The 21,301-nt window shown below is 42.0% G+C and overlaps 1 long non-coding RNA gene across 1 annotated transcript; it reads right to left on the bottom strand.

Moving 5' to 3' along the window:
* Nucleotides 1-3,731: 3,731 nt before the first annotated feature.
* Nucleotides 3,732-11,931, bottom strand: LOC310658345. The gene is made up of 3 exons (XR_014502256.1): nt 11,768-11,931; nt 9,183-9,573; nt 3,732-3,830 (listed from the first exon to the last, which is right to left on the bottom strand). It is a non-coding gene; the product is annotated as an uncharacterized lncRNA (long non-coding RNA).
* Nucleotides 11,932-21,301: the final 9,370 nt, after the last annotated feature.

Raw genomic sequence — 21,301 nt, 5'->3', positions numbered from 1 at the left:
AATCGGTTTCAAGTTGTTAGGAACGCATAGGACAGTTAAGGAACTAAGATTAAGAAACTGCCAAGAAAAATTAACTGAAACCATAAGCTTGTTCATGCCTAAAAATAAACTTGATTATTTGTTAACGTTAACAACTGACTGGACTCTGTGTGTACCTGTGAGGAGAAACGGGTTGGTGGCAGCGAAGAAAGCAATCACAGTGGTGGCGCAAGGTCAATAGACCGTCAAATGTCCAGGGGCCCTGTGTGGTCGCCACACACACATTAGGCAAACACTCAAGAGCAGGGCCTAGATGAATGTCTAGGATTTATAACCAAGGTCCTACTGGCAAGAAGGTAGTTGATTGCTCCTCAGCCTTCAGTGGTGAGGCTGGAAGACATGCCTAGAGCAGGCTGGAACAATGCTTCCCTAACATAATTATTTGATTCCTCACCAGCCCGTACTTATTGATTTTGGTCAATTAGGTTAAATTCAGCTTGCAGTTCCTTCAACTTGTTATATCTGTAATAAATGAAACCTTCATTTCAATACGGTCTCTGAGTCTTCTTACCAGGTGAAGGGAGGGCAATGTGTATGCAAACCAAGGCTCGATGGTGGGAAGCAGGTTGAGGTGAACTAATTGAAAGCCGCCATGATCCTATCTGGACCAAATCCAAGTAGGATTTGGACTGGTCCAAATTCACCCGAAAATTAAGGATTCTGCTGAGTCACACCACCACACTAACGAGTCTTTTCAGCAACCTGTGGCTCTCCAGACATTTCTGGACTTATTTTGGTTCTTATCAGCCTTGACCATTGACCATGGCAGCTGATGGTGTTGAGAACTAGAAGCCAAGGGCCAATGGCAGACCACACGTTGCTCACCCATGTTGACTGGATTTGCCCATTCAAACTGTGTGCATAAACAAAACCCTGGTGTTTAATTCAGAACCATGCCTCCTTGTATCTCTGCTTTCTCAGATATGCTGACAGCTTTAGAGAAAAACACCTTGCAATATGGATTACCGAAGTTTCCTCTTCTCTCTCCGTTTAACATATTTCTCTTGTAATAATCCCTGAACCTTTTGATGAACTCTCAGCAAATGGCATTCAAATAACACACACACACACACACACACACAAATTGTATGAGGCCTAAATTAACTTTGCTCCATACATTTCCCTGCCTAACGCTGAAGGGGTTATCATGCCCACAGTTGCTAAGCACAGTAAAATATACAGTTTCTCAACCGAAGCGATGTCTTTTCAAGCACCCGAATAGCACTTCCACTTCAAAGAATCTCATCAGCCATATTATTCTGTCTCTGGAATTCGCCCATCTCCCTTCATAGAAGAAACAATTTGGAAGACTCACAACATAAATCAGGGGCCATGCACACAAGGGAGATCGCTGGGAAGTCAGATTTATGATTGCAGTGTGGCAAAGAAATATCTCTTGGCTGCAAAGGAAAATCAAGTATATTTGGGTATTTGCTCAGGTAAGCTGTAAGTCTAGGGATGGCGTGTATGTGTGAAGGAACCCGTCTTCTGGGAAATGTATTCACTTGTCAGTCATTGCAGAACACCCTCCCTCATTAAGGAGGGATAGCTCCATAATAACTCTCACACAACACATGCAAAAGGTTCTAGGTTCAATTTGGGCCTCCCCAATTAAAGGATCTAAATTGGAATAGTTAGAGTAACAATGGATCAATGGCCTTCACACATGCACATCTAAGTCCTGCCAAATTGTTAGCTGCGTCCAACAAATCCTGACCAATGTGATTAACATGGGGTCAGGATTACTATTTGATATTAACCAGGTATAGGGCCTTCTCGGTAGTGACGCCCACCCTATGGAACACCCTCCCATCAGATGTCAAGGAAATAAACAAATATCTGACTTTTAGAAGACATCTGGAGGCAGCCCTGTTTAGGAAAGTTTTTAATGTTTGATGTTTCATTTTGTTTTTAATATTCTGTTGGGAACTGCCCAGAGTGGGCGGGGTATAAATTATTATTATTATTATTATTATTATTATTATTATTATTATTATTTCTCTTTATAAGCACTAATAAAATTTATTATAAAAAAATAAATTGGACTCTCTGCTGCTGCTTTGCATCTGCACTTTAATGTTTGTTTTCCTTTATTTCTGATTGCTATCTCGTGCTTTTCTTATGATGAATATAATTGCATCTTACACGTATCTGTTATGATGAATGAAATAAAAATGTCATTTTGTGTCATTTTGGGGTAGCGTGAAACTTTGGGGAACTTGGAATCACTTCTTTTCATTCTCCTTTTCACACAGAGGCTCTTACTAGACTCCAAGCTAGAGCTCCTCAGCAAAAAAGAAAGAAAGAAAGAAAGGTCATATATAAAAGCAGTAGATGCAGTAGCAATAAAGTAAATGTAGCAGCAATAAAATGTTGCAGGGCCAGTTCTCCCATTAGGCAGGTGCCCCAGGCAATTGATTTTAGATGTCATGAAAGGGGAGCAAATTGTTAGTCATTTAATTTATTTTTATTGCGTTTTTATGGTAAAGAGGGGCTACAAAAGAAACCTGCTTTGAGGGTTTTCTGCCCCAGGTGCCATAATGACTTGGCTGGCCTTGGGCACGATGCTCTTTGACTTTGCGAGGTGGACTTGTGTCACATGCATAAATCATTTCTACTTGTTTGCACTCTGAGCATTTCTTGGTCAAAGGAAGGAGGGCAGTGTGGGTCGGACAGCCCTTTTTACAGAGGTGCCTGTTCAGTTCTGATCCAACTCTATGATCCAACTCCAGCTCTGTATCCACAGTATTTATTTGAAACATTAGACTTCCTGAAGAGCTTTGAAGTTTGGCTTTGGCAAGAATGCAGACCTCTGGCAGGCGTTGTGTCACTGGGATGAATGCAAGGAAGTGGGAACTGCTGGATCAGTAAAATTGCATATTTGGGAGGGGGCAGTGTGTGACAATGCTCAAAGAGCAGCTAATTGAGAAAGACTGGACTGCTGACATTCAGGAAGTCTGAAAGAGAGTCTTAGCCAAAAAACCATGACACAGAACAGGTTGCTGGTGTGTTTCTTGTGAGTATGTATATGCAGCAGCACATTCAATGAAAAATAAGTAATGGGCAAGGAATCTCAGCTATTCATCATCATCATCATCAAACCTTTATTGGCATCACATACAAACATTCTTCGCAATGACAGGCCTAGACAGCATCTTGAGAAGTAGAGACATCACCTTGCCAACAAAGGTCCGTATAGTTAAAGCGATGGTTTTCCCAGTAGTGATGTATGGAAGTGAGAGCTGGACCATAAAGAAGGCTGATCGCCGAAGAATTGATGCTTTTGAATTATGGTGCTGGAGGAGACTCTTGAGAGTCCCATGGACTGCAAGAAGATCAAACCTCTCCATTCTGAAGGAAATCAGCCCTGAGTGCTCACTGGAAGGACAGATCCTGAAGCTGAGGCCCCAGTACTTTGGCCACCTCATGAGAAGAGAAGACTCCCTGGAGAAGACCCTGATGTTTGGAAAGATGGAGGGCACAAGGAGAAGGGGGCGACAGAGGACGAGATGGTTGGATAGTGTTTTCGAGGTTACCAGCATGAGTTTGACCAAACTGCGGGAGGCAGTGGAGGACAGGGGTGCCTGACGTTATCTGGTCCATGGGGTCACGAGGAGCCGGACACGGCTAAACGACTAAACAACAAAAACAAAACAAACATTCAGAATAAATAGACCAGTGAGATCTCATTGCCATTTCAACAGTACAGTCATTTGCCAAAGGGAAGAATCGATGAGCAATCTATTTCATCTCTGTGGGACTCCAGCAAGGGCAGGATCCTGTAGCGTACTCTGGCGGCAAAAGATCAAATAAAGGAACTTAGCTACTGTTTTGGTGAGCTCCTGGTCTCTCCCCTGTAATAAGAAGCGCATAGCCTCCATCTCTGGTTTCCATGTTGGGATACAGTGGTACCTCGGGTTAAGTACTTAATTCGTTCCGGAGGTCCGTACTTAACCTGAAACTGTTCTTAACCTGAAGCACCACTTTAGCCAATGGGGCCTCCTGCTGCCACCGCGCCGCCGGAGCACGATTTCTGTTCTCATCCTGAAGCAAAGTTCTTAACCCGAGGTACTATTTCTGGGTTAGCGGAGTCTGTAACATGAAGCGTATGTAACCTGAAGCGTCTGTAACCCTAGGTACCACTGTATTAGGTAAAATAACTTGCAACTAATCCCAAAAGGAGGCAAAAGAGAAATAGCTACAGAATAAATGGTATTGAACAGTAACTACTAAAAGAAACAATGGGACTTTTTTTTTTAAGGAGGTATAGTCACACAATGTATAGTCTTACTCAGTTACAACAAATATTTTGTAACCAAAAGGGAGAAGTGGAGAAAATTCAGTTCAACCAAATAAGGCTACAGCTTGTTTTTGTACACACCGTGCCTTAAAAAGAGACAAATGAACTTGGGGGGGGGGGGCTATAAATATAACTATTTTGATATAAAAATGAATTATATAAATATATATTAAAAAATTAGTGTTGTTGCTCCAGCTCTCTAGAATCAATTGCTAGTCCAAATCAGACATGCGTCTAGTATGAAGTTTAGAAGCTTCCTGAAGACATAACCCAGTCATTTGTGGAAGATCAATTTTATATCTGATGGAATTGTTTTGTTCTTTTTAGAGTTTGTATGAATGGTTTTATTGTTTTTAGAACTCGCATCTGTGTTTTATTCTGCTTTTATCATGCACACTGATTCAGTGGCTTTCTGCTGTGAAGTGGTCTATAAATTGGCATAATAATAATTTTTAAAATCTAGAAATAACCTTTGTTTAAGTGTAGCTCTGCACAGAAGCAAAGGTAAGTTATAGGAGAAGGAAATGCTCCATCTACATTTACAATGCTCTGTTTTTCTGCATCTTCTTCTATACCCACATAAAACTCCACACAGCCACCAGAGAAGGATTTGAGTGCAAAAATTGGACCAGCATGATCTAGTACACACAATATTGGGTATGCCAATATTGTGTGTACTAGATCAGAGCTTTCCAAACTGTGTGTCACAACATGTTAGTGTGTCAGCTGCGGTGTGTAGGTGTGTCGCTGGACAGGGTTAGGTTAACCTCTGATCTGCTAGTAAAGCTGAATTGCCGTGTCACAAAATGATGCAAAATTGAACTACTGTGTCGCGAAATGATGTATGTCCAAAAGTATGTCACCATCTTGAAAAGTTTGGAAAGCTCTGCTCTAGATGATCTCAGTCCATTTTTGTCCTTTGTCATGAACCCTTAAACACATCACTGTGTATATCCATATTACAGACTTAAATTGCTTTAATCAGTGCTTTTTTGTATGATGATATTCACCAGTATTGTCACTCTTTTTGCTGTACATGGCAGCCATTTTGTGCTGGCACCCACAGCACTTTTGTGAAGACATGAGTATCAGAAGCTACTCAGGGGGGGTTTTTTAACCAAAAAAGGTACTGCCTTTAATAGTAACTTACATACGTTTCCGAGTGCAATTCAAAGTGTTGGTGCTGACCTTGAAAGTCCTAAATGGCCTTGGCTCAGTATATCTGAAGGAGCGTCTCCACCCCCATCGTTCAGCCCAGACACTGAGGTCCAGCTCCGAGGGTCTTCTGGCGGTTCCCTCAATGTGAGAAGTGAAGTTACAGGAAACCAGGCAGAGGGCCTTCTTGGTGGTGGCGCCCACCCTGTGGAATGCCCTCCAATCAGATGTCAAGGAGATAAATAACTATCTGACTTTTAGAAGACATCTGAAGGCAACCATGTTTAGGGAAGTTTTTAATGTTTGATGTTTTATTGTGTTTTTAATATTCTGTTGGGACCAGATGGGTGGAGTAGAAATAATAAATTATTATTATATTTCCCAGAGAACATTGGGAAGGGTAGTTCTCCAAGTAGTACGGCTCACCAAACTACAGTTACCTGAATTCTTGTGGGGAGGAAGTCGATACATAATTTAGCATGTTTAAGATAACTATATCTCTGGTCAGCCTTGCAGGGGGTGTTGAAAGGGTAAATATTATACCACGAATGGATTTTGCAAATTAAGGGTGCTATCTGATTAAGGCATACAGCCTTTGAAATCAATGAACTCAAGTTAGTACAGTGGTACCTCGGGTTAAGAACTTAATTCGTTCCAGAGGTCCGCACTTAACCTGAAACTGTTCTTAACCTGAAGCACCACTTTAGCTAATGGGGCCTCCTGCTGCCACCACGCCGCCGCTGCACAATTTCTGTTCTCATCCTGAAGCAAAGTTCTTAACCCAAGGTAATATTTCTGGGTTAGCGGAGTCTGTAACCTGAAGCATCTGTAACCCAAGGTACCACTGTAGTGGCTAATTTAAATCCATTAATTTCAACGGTTCTACTTTGAATATGACTTTACCACTCACCAAGTGTAAACCCAAAAGCAAAATTATATCCAAATGCTGTTTGCCAAAAGGAAGGCTGTGTGCACACTAGACACACACACACACACACACACACACACACACAGGATCCTGGGAACTGTTAGTATACCCCTCACATAGCTACAATGTACAGCACCCTTAAAAGAACTATGGGAATAAAGGAAGCATTAAAACAGGGGTCAACAAACTTTTTCAGCAGGGGGCCAATCCACTGTCCCTCAGACCTTGTGGGGGGACAAGACTATATTTTGAAGGAAAAAATGAATGAATTCCTATGCCCCACAAATAACCCAGAGATGCATTTTAAATAAAAGCACACATTCTACTCATGTAAAAAACACCAGGCAGGCCCCACAAATAACCCAGAGATGCATTTTTATTTAGGGACACATTCTACTCATGTAAAAACACGCTGATTCTCGGACTGTCTGCGGACCGGATTTAGAAGGCAATTGGTCCTGATCTGGCCCCCGGGCCTTAGTTTGCCTACCCATGCATTAAAAGAATCATAAAGTGGGCCATAAACCCATGAGTGAGAGAGAAGGCACTGTGGCTTTAAAAAAACAAAAAAGAGCTACGAGCATTCAAAAACCTTGTTTATACTTTTCCTCAGGGAGCCAGCATCTCCTGCAGATCCATCTCCCCAAGCCCCATGCTGGGTAATTGACTGGAATGCAGACTTTGAGGGAAGAACGCCATCTACTGAGAAAAGCCCCCAAATTCTGAGGCATTGCGTTGATGCCTGCCCTATCACACCAGCAAGACCTGACAGAAGCAATGAGACAATGGAGCGGCCGTTTTTAACACTATAGGAATAGAGAAAGTCAAAAAAAGGGAAGGGGGGGGGAATCATTTCAACGCAATAGCACTTCTAAATACCCATTGCACGTTAGATAAACAAAGTCAGTTTCTCCCTTATATCCTGCTCAGTGGATTTATTTTCCTTTCTGGAAAAAGAGAGAGAGGAGGAATAGGCATGATAGATACCAGAATCTAAATGTCTGGGCTCCAAGAAGCACCCTGAGAGAACTATCCTTTGTATCAGAGGAGAGAGAAAAATTGATCTACCCTTTTCTCAAGGATTGGGGGGGGGGAAAATATATGCAGAGCAATATTTGCATTCATCGGAATCGGCTGCATTGTACAAGAGTGGTGCCCTTTGTTTCATTTTCATTTTTATGTTTTTCTCTTTCATTACACTAAATCAGCCAAGTTTGAGGAAAGCTACTCACCGTCTCCCGAAAACACACAAAAAGAATAATCTACAGCTTGCTCCGTCAAGTGTCTCAAGATTCCTTTAATTACTGGAGTGCCAAAGTGTTTAAATGAAGCTTCCTTCCTCTCGGATGCACACCGTCAAGGCACAGTAAAAAAATAAAAATCAATAAGCTTCATTTGATGTTTCTCATCCAGCTTCTATCTGCTATATTTCCAGGCACTATTTGCCTTCAAATGGGCAGTGCCTGTACACACATAAAAATACAACTTAGCAAGGAGAGATGTTTGCCATTGCAAATCCTTTTTCCTGCACATCAGAGAAGAAGAAGAGTTTGGATTTGATATCCCGCTTTATCACTACCCTAAGGAGTCTCAAAGTGGCTCACATTCTCCTTTCCCTTCCTCCCCCACAACAAACACTCTGTGAGGTGAGTGGGGCTGAGAGACTTCAGAGAAGTGTGACTGGCCCAAGGTCACCCAGCAGCTGCATGTGGAGGAGCGGAGACGCGAACCCGGTTCCCCAGATTGCAAGCCTACCGCTCTTAACCACTACACCACACTGGCTCTCAAGGTATGAGGCTGGCTCTTCAGCTATGTTTCGGCCAGGGTTGGAGAACCTGAGACCCTCCAGGTGTTTTTTGATGACATCAGCCCTGACCATTGGTCATCATGGATCAGGCTGGTGGGAACAGATGTCAAACAATATCTGGCAGCTACAGATTCCCCTGATTTATAGTGTTGGGCTGTCAGCATCGCCCTGGAGCCAGTGCCACTAACTGGACTCATCCACTTCAGCCCCGACTGGGCTAGGCGAGCTGGGTAGCACTTCCAGAGATCACCTTCTGCACAGGAACAGGTCAAAGTGCTGTGGACTCACAGCTCAGAGTTGTGAGCACCGGATTCACTTCCACAAGTGGACAGTCGTCGCACAGCAGAGTCTAGCAGAATATATAAACAACTCGGAGAGCAGCTCTGTAGAATATCTTCTTTATTCTATCTACAACTATTATACAACTATATACAGAGCTAAATAAGCCTAAGCATAAAGAATGCTAAACCGCACTGAGTGTCTGCAGCTGCTCTTAGCAGCAACCTTATCTAAACACACAATCTCTCTCTCTCTCTCTGACACACTGACTGACTGACTGACTGACTGACTCTTTGATGTGGTGCTGGAGCAGAATAAGTAGAGAGCAGAACACACCTCCTCCTCTCTGCAGAATCAGCAGACTCCTCAGGAGATTCTTGGATATGGGAGGGGTGAAATCTCCTCATGGGCTGGGCTGAACCCAACATCAAGTAACCTACCAATCGAGTGTAGTGGCTAACCAATCAAACCCACCCACAACACAGGGTGTCAGTCTCCAGGTCTCACCGCAACAAGTGCCCTTTTTTAGGGAGGACACGATTTATTATGTTGGAAGCTGTCCAGAGTGGCTGGGGCAACCCAGTCAGATGTGTGGGGTATAAATAGTAAAAATTATGGAATGGGACGTCCTTATTTCCATCGGAGAAATGTTGAAGAGTTGTTGTGTGTCTCACATCGCTTTCTGCTGGAATGCATTCCAAAGCCCTCACTTTCCAAAGACCTCACTCTAGTGATAGCTCCTCTGAGACAGTCAGTTCCAGGCACCTTTATCTACAGCTGCAATTCAAACTCTGCCTAGCTGGAAGTAAGCCAGGATTCTCACATACCTGGAGAGCTTCAGTCTGATACCTTGCCGGATCTGAGGGCAGCACAGCATCGAGTTTCCCCTCTCCATAATGTGCACTGCAGCACCCCGTGGCTTGGCATACTTCTCTACCTCTAGCCAGTGATGTGGAGTCAGTGTTGTGCATCGGCAAAGCATATTCGTATCTGTGCACAAGGCTGATTTCTCCTACATTGTTGCAGATGAGAAGGGGAGAGCTCAGCCTGTGCTTTCCCTGGGAACTGAAGTTAGGGGAGTCAAAAATTCAGGGGTTTACAGTGTTACAAGAATTTTAAGGTATCAAATATAGAATATTCATAAATGCACACATGTCTAAATATATGAACCATGTGTCTGAAATAGTATGGGGGAGCAATCCTGAAGCCATTTTGACTCTCCCAATGACCTCAAATATTCCTCTGCAGTAAGGGAGGCAAATGAGGAAAGCCTTCCCATTGTCTTTTCACTTACAAATCCTGTCTTTTTTAAATTAAATTTTTAAATATAATTTTTATTAAATTTTCATATTTTCCCTTTGTCACATTCATATCAAATCATAGCATCACATACAACTTTGCTCATACAGAGAATTGACTCCCCCTCCTCCCACTCCTTGGCTTTCTTAAACAATACCAATCCTGTCTTAAGGGTGTATTTGTGTATGAATAGGGTGGGCCTGGGACCTGGATTCAGGAACTAAAATATTAACTATCGCAAAAGAATAGCCAGGCTGCCTGGGTAATGCAATCAGTGACCATTATCAGGTATCCTGATTTCTGCTGTAGACTGCCTTTTGTTGTAGACCACCTCCTTCTGTGATGTATGTATAATGTTTAAGGGGGTGGTGGTCTTGGGCTACAGGGTGAGCACCATTGTTCACTCCCTCCTGCGTGTGGTTAGTGGGGACCCTGTTGCAACAGTTCCTTGAATAAAGATCAGGCCTACTAGATGCTTTGCTTTTCAATTAATCTTGGCTGGCCTCTGTTATTTCTCCTACCAATATTTATTTCTCCTACCACTTAAGGGCTCCATATGGGCTGTGGAATATCCCATAAGGGAAAAGGAGCAGTTTTTTAAAAATATAACAACAGCTTGAAGGCTCTAGTCCATGGGCTGGATCCGGCCCAATCGCCTTCTAAATGTGGCCAGTGGACGGTCCAGGAATCAGCGTGTTTTTACATGAGTAGAATGTGTCCTTTTATTTAAAATGCATCTCTGGGTTATTTGTGGGGCCTGCCTGGTGTTTTTACATGAGTAGAATGTGTGCTTTTATTTAAAATGCATCTCTGGGTTATTTGTGGGGCCTGCCTGGTGTTTTTACCTGAGTAGAATGTGTGCTTTTATTTAAAATGCATCTCTGGGTTATTTGTGGGGCATAGGACTTCGTTCATCCCCCCCCAAAAAAAAATATAGTCTGCCCCCCCCCCCCCAAGGTCTGAGGGACAGTGGACCGGCCCCCTGCTGAAAAAGTTTGCTGACCCCTGATCTAGTCTATCTCCTTGCACTGAGGAAATGTGAGTTGTATAATACCACGGCAAACAATGGATATGTTTCACAACTGCAACAGTTTCATTAGATCTAACTTATGTTTTAATATTATCACACAAATTAAAGCTAGCTGCATCTACATCCTTCTGGGTTTCTAGCAGTAATTTCCCACAACTCTGTTAATTAACTTCCCAAGTGCAAGGCATTCATATTCAGAGGCTTCTTGCGAATCCAGTAGTTCCAGCCCTTATTTATTCCCTGCGCACTTCACGGTTTAAAAGAATGACTAAAATTACATAGCCATTTAATTGGGCAATATGAAAAGGGCAGAAATGACAGGAAGGGAAAAGGGAAATAGTCAAAATAAGGTATGCTGACCCGCCATGAGACAGTGGCAGTAGGTTCTAGATAGGCTACTGTCTCACCTTTGTTAAGTATAATAGTTTAATTGAAGTGAAATGAGAAGGCCTAAATGTGTATTGGTGAAAAGCTTTAACATGGGGATTTTCCATGAGGCTATATTGAAAGCACGAAGAGCGCTCTCTGAGCTGTAACTAGTGTTTATGGAAGACAATCTTACTCGGCTACGAGTGATCGCCAAAGAAGAAAATATTTCTTTAAGTAGTCTGATAGCCATTCTTCCCTAAAGTAATAAAACTTGTATAGCACTTGCGAGTGTCCAAAGTTGAACTAGTTGAAGGAAGGTAGAAAATTTGAAAATAATCCTCCCATCACATGTCAAGGAAATAAACAACTATCTGACTTTTAGAAGACACCTGAAGGCAGCCCTGTTTAGGGAACTTTTAATGTCTGATGTTTTATTGTATTTTTAATATTTTGTTGGAAGCCGCCCAGAGTGGCTGGGGAAACCCAGCCAGATGGGCGGGAAAGAAAGAAAGAAAGAAAGAAAGAAAGAAAGAAAGAAAGAAAGAAAGAAAGAAAGATTACCTGTTGGTTAGTTTTTCTTCTCTGTGCTGAGAGTAAACCTTTGATCATGTGATGAAGGTAAAAAGATAACAGTAAAGGACCCCTGACAGTTAAGACCAGTCACGAATGACTCTGGGGTTGCAGCGTTCATCTCGCTTTACAGGTCGAGTGTTATGTATTGGGTTTAACACATTTTATGTTACAAGGCGCGTTCTAACCAATCATAGAAGCGTTGGTAGACAAACGTTCTAAAGGAAGTAAACAGATGCCCTTTTAACTGTCAACTGTCAACAGTCAGTTCATGCCTGGGATTATTATTGCGTTGTTCTGTCAGTTTGGTTCTTGTGTTCCTATGAGTGAGCTGTTGTCACTGACAAATGTTGAATAAACTTAGCTGAGGAACTTATACTGCCTTGGGCTTCTGACTTTTTCCGAACATTTAACGTTGGCGACGAAGATGGGATAGATGAGCTCCCGCCAGCTGCCAGAGACCCAAGACTGCACCGCAGCACTGCCGCCTGCCGCCTCGCAGTAAGCGCGACCTCACCGCCACGCTGGACTCAGCAAATAGTCCTGGAAACGAGACTTCGCAACCACCCACAATCACACAGATCCGAGGATGGCTACCAGTCATAGTCGGCCACCACCAGACTTCAATATGAGCCATCCTGCAGAATGGCCACAGTGGCGAACATTTAACATCGAGGGAGCCAGCGTTTGTCCGCAGACAGTTTTTCCGGGTCATGTGGCCAGCATGACTAGGCCGCTTCTGGCGAACCAGAGCAGCGCACGGAAACGCCCTTTACCTTCCCGCCGGAGTGCTACCTATTTATCTTCTTGCACTTCAACATGCTAATGAACTGCTAGGTTGACAGGAGCTGGGACCGAGCAACGGGAGCTCACCCCGTCGCGGGGATTCGAACAGCCGACCTTCCGATCTGCAAGCCCCAGCCTCAGTGGTTCAGACCACAGCACCACCCGCATCCCCGGTGATGAAGGTATTGAGTTGTGAATTCACCATCTTGAAAGGGTGGCAGCTGTTAGCCTCTGTGAAAGCTAGAGAGACAACAATGAGCTGCGTAGCCTAAGGCCAATGGCGGCTGGAATGGGCTAGTAGTGACACATTTGAGATTTTTGGAATCTTGTTTCTAAGATGATGCTGAGCCGTTGCTGGGCAGCACAAGACATAGTATGGATATTTTGGTTGCGTCTGTGATGCTTATGTTTTATTTCAAAGAGTTCTGCCAGTAAAAGTTTGAATAATGCTTTTATGGGCCTGGGCAATTATTCATTTCCAAAAGGAGTAAGTTCTTATGCTTCCAGTCGCTTCAAACTGAGCAATATTAATTTCTGCAACAACCTTTCTCTCTGATACAGCCAGGTGGAACAGTTGCTGGTGGAGATAATCCCGGGAGCAAAACAGTCCGTCAGTCCTTCAGCTGATATGGCTACTAGTTCTTTCACATGATTAGTCATATGGCAACTTGATTCAGACAAAATTCTGCTTGGAGATTTAAAAAAATAACATTGCTCAGTTAAAGTTGTTACAACTGAAAGTAGACAGAGAATGAATCCCTACTTTCATTTTAGAAACACAGAACTAAGTATTTTTCCTTCCAACTACTACTGGTGATTAGGGAAGAAAAAGAAGTTTAAGCTAAATCATCTTTTATACATCAAATAACCTCATTCCCCAAATTCTCTATTCTCTTCTGATTATAAAGGAGCTCTGTAGCTGGCAACACCTCTGCTGGTTCTCATGTTGAGGTTTCTAAGACAGCTGTAAAAGCTTTGTGGAGTTTATCATAGAGTTGTGAGAACCAAGCCTGTGTTCTTCTACAACTGGTTTAACAAAAACACTCCTTGCCATCCCCAGCTGAAGGATTCAGTGTCGATGCTTCATTTGTCAACATCTGGACGGAAGTTTCTAGTACCTTAATGGGTGAAGCGATGGATACTCACTAGAGATCGTGCATTACTATACAGTGGTACCTCAGATTACATACGCTTCAGGTTACATACGCTTCAGGTTACAGACTCCGCTAACCCACAAATAGTGCTTCAGGGTAAGAACTTTGCTTCAGGATGAGAACAGAAATCGTTCTCCGGCAGCGCGGCAGCAGCAGGAGGCCCCATTAACTAAAGTGGTGCTTCAGGTTAAGAACAGTTTCAAGTTAAGAATGGACCTCCGGAACGAATTAAGTACCGTATTTTTTGCTCTATAAGACTCACTTTTTCCCTACTAAAAAGTAAGGGGAAATGTGTGTGCGTCTTATGGAGCAAATGCAGGCTGCGCAGCTATCCCAGAAGCCAGAACAGTAAGAGGGATCTCTACTTTCGCTGCGCAGCGATCCCTCTTGCTGTTCTGGCTTCTGGGATTCAGAATATTTTTCCCCTTGATTTCCTCCTCCAAAAACTAGGTGCGTCTTGTGGTCTGGTGCGTCTTATAGAGCGAAAAATACGGTACTTAACCCGAGGTACCACTGTACTTCATAGACTTCAAAATGTGGTAACCCAGCCCTGTTCATGCTGGGTTCTGCTTAGCGGTACCCCAGATGGACACCTCAAACCCCTGCTCTGGAATTACCACTTCCCTCATGCTTCGTGGCAAATTGTTTTCGAAACTGGAACAAAGAAAATCTCAAAAGCAGCTTTGATTGAACAGCAGACTCCCATACCCTGAGTGGGTGTGAATTAAAGATTCTATTGGGCGTGCCAAAAAACCTTGGACATGCCTAAAAGAGCTCTTTGGGTTTTAGCCTGTAGTAATAGCTAGTCTATTAGCCTGAACCCCAGTCTATAATGAGTAGCCATCAGCATTGCTCTGCCTATCTTTTATATAGCACTCTGCTATTACTCACTTGAAAGGCAGAAATGACCATTTCTTCACTAATGGGTATCTCTGGGTCACCATTATAGCTAAAATCGTCTAAATAATGCTCATCCATTCAACTTTTACGAATGTGCACACCCTAATTCTGTGACCACCTTTCTTCTGAATAGAAGTTAGAGGACAGGACATCTCAATGGACAGAAATTTTGGGTTCAAGACACAGCTCACCTTGGCATAAATGGGCATGAATATATAGCATGACTCTGGGTAAATGAAGATGGCTGAGTTTTCGGTGGCACTGCACTTTGCAGTATGCCCAGCAGCTGCCCTCTAAGCAAAGGTTTTTTAAAAAGGGGAAAAGGGCAGCTGATCAGGTTTCCAGCACAGAAAAGCTGAAGTTTGGGCCTCCTGGGTACCACTGTCAATGACATCCCTGCCTGGAACTTGCCTGACTAAGGTGTGCATGAGGATGCTGTGACTCTCAAGATGTTGCTGGAATGAGACTCTCATCATCTCCACCCATTGGCCATGCTGACAGTGGATGATGGGAGTTGAAAGTCCACCACATCTAGAGTGCCACAGCTTCCCGATTTTTGCTGTGAGTTCTGGCTCTCTGCTTCTCTGTCTGGTCCAGTTTACCTGACTTTGAAGATAGTGGTCTTGCTTAGGACCACCATTTAGTTGGGGGTAAGGTCTACTGTTTTTCCTATTATTTTGGTCCTAGAAATATATCCCTACTGTTGATATGCCCTATCTGCAGGTTGCTTAATCTTAGCATACATTTATTAGTATGACATCATTTGATTAACCTATCCATTCTTGTACAACTATTCATTTATTTAAAAACATCTCAGTACGTCTTGCAATTGTTAGTGAATTATCTTGAAACTTAATTTTATTGGATCTTTTTATTGGATTTGTATGGCGCTTTCACCATACTTAACCACGAGGAACCGGCTGGTGGCGATGATGATTTTTTAACAAAACAAAATCCAGAAACATGTGTAGAAACCCCAAGTTCCTTAAGTAATGTATTTCAGTAGCCACTTCACACAACCAATCTATCATGTGGCAGTGACAGTTATCTGCCTTAAAAATATAGTTGTAAACCTTTTTATAGGGCTAGAGTTAAATTGATATGCTTTCAGCTTGTCCCATTGACAGATATTTCATATGTATGATAACAAATCTCTTTTTATGATAGTGGATCTTTGGTCATTTTCTTTTGTTATCTTGAATGGCTACTAAACATGAGCTCTCAGAGTTCACATTGAAATTAATTGTTACCGGAAAAGAAGAAATTTGTTCCATGGGAGCCTGACCAAAGTTGCGGCATTTATTCCTGAAGGTGATAAGAATGAATAAAGACCTTCTTCACTGAGACTGCATGCAAAACAGATTCTTTTCCCTTCATTAATGTCCTATTTCAAACTATACATTAAGAGCTGAAACACACTTATCAGCAGCTGCACTTGATTTATCTTGCTGGGTTCTATCGCAGGCGATCAAAATTTTGAATAATTCTCCATTTTAACCTTTGCTCATACAAAATTAACACATTACGGAATTACCTAATTCTAGACTCAGCTTTTCAGTGACATGTAAGTTTTGTGTGTGGATAAAGAGGTGTTTTTTTAAAACGTCAGAAAATATTCATAGAGTCAGTCCTCACTTGTAGCCTGAAGTGGTATAGATTTGTTACATGGAGCAGCTAAACATGGAGCTTGTCGGAAGAGAAACATATTTTCAGCAAAAGTGTGGGTTGCACCTTTTGCTGTAGCACTGTAGTATCCATGCCCATTTCTAAAAAGGCAGGCCATTGCTGTGGACCAGGCATAGGCAACCTCGGCCCTCCAGATGTTTTTGGACTACAACTCCCATGATCCTTAGCTAACAAGACCAGTGGTCAGGGATGATGGGAATTGTAGTCCCAAAACATCTGGAGGGCCGAGGTTGCCTATGCCTGGTGTGGACTGCTGAAGCAAAAATGGAAGCAATTCCATTCCCAAACTTTAGTTGGGGGTAGAGTTTGCTTGACACCAATAAAGGAGCTCTCTCGCTCCTTCGTAATCTTTCCAGCATCCCACCAATGTTGGCTTTGCCAGCTGCCACTGGGAGCTGGGTAGGATTTTGGGGGGTACATCCTGACTGGCTTTCTGATGCACTTTTTTCACCGATTTCACACCACTTTGATGTTTATTAGCATAGTAAGCACCCTGAGACATGGAGAGCACTCACTAACAACCATCTATTGTCAACTAGCTCAGGGGCTGCTTGGTTTGGTGTTTCCAGGGTCTGGCAGGTGCCACCTGGCAAACACTGAACAGCAGGAGTGGCTGGCACTGGTCAGGTCCTGCACAAACTCAGAGCTTCCCTTTATGGGTGTTAAGTAAAATGGTTCAATTGACACTGGAATGAGAATGCCTAAATGTGTGTTGATGGCAAGGTTTAACATGAGGATTTTCCATGGGGCTGTATTAAAGCCAAGTAGAGCACTCTGAGCTCGTGCCGAGTTGATAAATAACTAACTGATTGTTGTTCTCTGGTAGCGAACATGTGAGTCTTGTAACCTTAGACCATGTGATGAAGGTATTGGGTTGCAAATCTCCATTTTGAAGAAAGTTGCCTTTGAGTCCTTTGTGTCACAAATTCCATGGAGCGAGGATATAAATGAAGCCCTCCTGAAGAGAGAGTAAACAGCCCAAGGCCAGTGGAGGCGGGACAGCAGGCTGTGAAAAGAGAGAGAGAGAGATTTGCTTCTAAATCTTTCTGGGTTATTTCATTTTTTTCTAAGATGCTGAGCCTGTTCTGGATAGCACAAGATATTGTATGGATATTTTTGGATGTATCCTTGATGCTTATGTTCTGTTTTTAAAAGAGTTTTGCCAGTAAAAGTTTGAATAATATGTTTTTTATGGGCCTGGACAATGCTTCATTTCCAAAAGAAGTCAGTTTCTACACTTCCAGTCACTTCAAACTGCACAATATTAATATCTGCAAAAGATGGGAAGATGTTTTTTTCTTGTCACCAAGCCAGCTTGGGAAAGGGAGTTTCTCTGTTGTGGTTTGGCCCTTAACAGCAAGCAGAAGGTTTTCTACAAGTTATTCCTGCTCACATTCGTAATTTTAGTGCAGGTTCTTCATTTGTTGGCATCTGTCTGTCTCAGGAACTCCATGTAAGCGTGGGCAAAATGATTGATGAGACTCTGTAGAGCTCCCTCTGAGTGATCTGTCACAGCTGTGCCATCTGCAAATATCATCTCTTGGCTAAGGATCCACCACACTTTGGCTTGGCCTGGAAACATCCCAGGTCGGATAGGCCCTCAGGAACTTCAGCTGTGTTTGGTTCTTGATGTCATGGACCCATGCATTCTATGTTTCCAGTGACCTATGTAATTATACCGCCAGTGGCCTTATATATTGCAAATATACATAGAATATATTAGTATTTCCTTGAAAACATTTCTTAAGGAGTCCAATATTATGCACTCATATTTGCATGAGTAAATGACCCCCCCATTTATTTTTCTTTTCAGCTGCTGGTAGAATATTTATTGCTTTTAAATGTTATTGCAAAAATTATCTTCAAAGAGCTTGTGCAAATTAATGACCCTGAGTAGAATTCAGTTCGAAGCAATAATTCTTACAGAAACAAAAATTGTGCACTTCAGCAAGTCTTTTGTTATCTGTACCAACATGTAAAATAATTTACACCCCATATTGACGACCCAGTGTAGCATTTTATGTATCATTGCAATCATGTTGTTATTTGAGGATGCTGTTAAGACTGAAACAAACATCTAACCCACAACATTCTAGAAGATATAAGTCCTAGTAGTATATTTTCCCTAAAGCATGCTTTATAAGCATTAAAATATTCATTAGGCATAGGTCTGCAACTGATCTCCCCAGGGCTCTGCCACCCGATAACATTCCCAGCATCTCCTTGACCACAACTCCCCCGTAGCTGCTGAGGTCCTCTCACAAACTCCGCAAAAACAAATTAGAGATGAGCTTGCAATATCTCCAAATCTGGGAGAGTTGGGTACAGCTATTAACCAAATGAAAATCAATAAAGCCAGCGGACCTGATGGGATACCCGCAGAAGTCTTCAAAGTGGGCAGAATTGAACTTACACAACAACTTCACAAGCTCATCGAGAAAACCTGGGAGAGAGAGGAGATCCCAGCAGACTTTAGGGATGCCAAATCATTGATCTTTTTTTTAAAAAGCTGAGAGAATGGACTGTGGAAATCATCATGGCATCTGTTCAATAGCCGCAGCCCGGCAAAATTCTTGCAAGGATCTTAGCAAACCATCTCCTAACTATATCCAAGGATACACTTCATGGATCCCAAAATGGTTTTCAACCTTCTAGGGGACAGTGGATATGATTTTCATTGCTCAACAGCTTCAAGAAAAATGCAGAGAGCAAAACCAGACCCTGTATATGGCATTTATTGACCTGATTAAGGCCTTCAACATTTCATTGCTCCTTTCGAGCTGCATAAAACTTCTTTGTATTCTCAGAATTGGCCTCCACAGTCACTTATGGACTCATTGTTAAAATCGTGTGTATGGAAGACAATCTTACTCGGCCACCTCTTGATTTCCCTCCTGAATCTGTACAGTGGTACCTCGGGTTAAGTACTTAATTCGTTCCGGAGGTCTGTTCTTAACCTGAAACTGTTCTTAACCTGAAGCACCACTTTAGCTAATGGGCCTCCTGCTGCCACCGCGCCGCCAGAGCCCGATTTCTGTTCTTATCCTGAAGCAAAGTTCTTAACCTGAAGCACTATTTCTGGGTTAGCGGAGTCTGTAACCTGAAGCGTATGTAACCCAAGGTACCACTGTACAATCATATTCCAATGAGGTGACTCCATTAAAATCATCTAATAAGATTACCTTCTTTCTATTACTTTCGTTCACAAACTTTTAAACCAATTTTATGCTTCTTTTTCTGTTACACATTGTTATCCATCTTATTTAGTATTTCAGCATTTATAACGGAACTTGTTTATTCTAATAGGAGTTCTGATTTTTCAATATAATTTTGCAAGTATCCTTTAAACGCCTTCCAGTCCTTGTCTATCTTCTCTTTTGATATCCTTCCAATTTCTCCCATTGTTTTGAATATATTGTAATACTTCAATAATTTGGCAAGCCACTCTGTTTTTGTCGGTATAATACCACTTTTCCAATTTTTCGCAATCAATAGCCTTGCGGCTACTGTTGCATATAAATATAATGTCTTGTCTTCTTCCTTTAGACTTCCTGGTAATATTCCCAATAGAAAACCTTCTGGTGTTTTCCTAAATGAATATCTGAACATTTTTTTCATTTCATTGTATATTGTTTCCCCCCAAAAAATTATGTTTAAACAATTCCACCATATATGCATCGTAGTACCTTTTTCAGTGTTGCATCGCCAGCAGACATTGCTACAATTTTTATTCATTTTTGCTATTCCTACAGGTGTTAAATACCATCTATGTTGTATTTTAAGGTAATTTTCTTTCAATATATAACACATAGTGAATTTCATATCTTCTTTCCACAATTTTTCCCATTGTTCGAGCTTTAACCAGTTCATCCTTTGTTTCCCACTCTAAGATCAGATTATATAATTTAGATATATTTTTTTATTTTTCTTGTATTAAGTATTTATCGAATTTTGATATTTCTTTTTCAAATCCTATCTTTTTGTCTTTTGCCAATCTATATTGGAACAAATCACTAATATATTGGAACAAATCACTAATATGAGCTTTAATTTCTGTATAATCCTTTAATTCCAATTCTGCATTTTCTTCCTTTAATACAGTTTTATAAGTAGCCCAATTTTCTTTCATATTTAATTTTTTCCCTGTGACACCAAGGAGTTTTCGGTTCTATGAGTCTTTTATATTTCTCCCATATTTTATATATATTTTCTGACTATATGCCTGTAATGGTTCTAGGGGTTGCTTGTGCGTAAGTTGCCGCCACTCCTGGCTAGGTTACCTGGTTGAACCCTTTCTGTCTGGACAGCCTCAAGTTTCGTGGCTGCCTCAGTCGCTGGCAGAATCCGTCAGTGGGTGTTTCTTGAACCTCTTCCAGCATAAAAGCTGTTTGACGCCCAGTCTTCTCCTACTCTCCCTGCGCGGAAGTCTTCTGATTTCCTTCCCCAGCGGATGGGCTGCCTCTCTCCCTGCTGGGACCCTCTCTGGCATCCCTCTGCAGCCTTCTCTCCACCTCCAGCTCCGATGGCAGTTCCCTGACAATGCCCTAGGAACCCTTTATGTACTTTGACTTTCTAATCTATTAGATAGGCATGCCATCCAAATCTCAGGTCTACTCCCTCTAAATCCAACACATCTGAATCGTCTAATTTAATCCATTCTTTTAGCCAGGTCAGACCCACCGCATCATAGTATAACTCCATGTCAGGGAGGCCAAATCCTCCTCTTTCCTTCTTATCTATCATTATTTTATGGTTTATTCTTGGTTTTTTCCCTGACCACATGAATTTGGCCAAATCTCTTTTCCTATTATTAAAACATTTCTCTCCTCCTAGTATTGGGATACTTTGAAATAAAAACATCATCCTTGGTAATATGTTCAACTTTATTACCAATATTTTACCTAATAAGGAAAGATTTAATGGGAAATATAAAGATATTTGTAATCCAACTGGGGTTCTTCTTTGTCTTCCGCCGCTTGTCAGCTTAATCCAAGGTATT

This window comes from Podarcis tiliguerta (genome assembly GCF_965153285.1).
Source record: "Podarcis tiliguerta genome assembly, chromosome: 10".
Lineage (NCBI taxonomy): Eukaryota > Metazoa > Chordata > Lepidosauria > Squamata > Lacertidae > Podarcis > Podarcis tiliguerta.
Note: the sequence above shows the minus strand (reverse complement) of the source record. Positions and strands in the feature narration are given on the sequence as shown.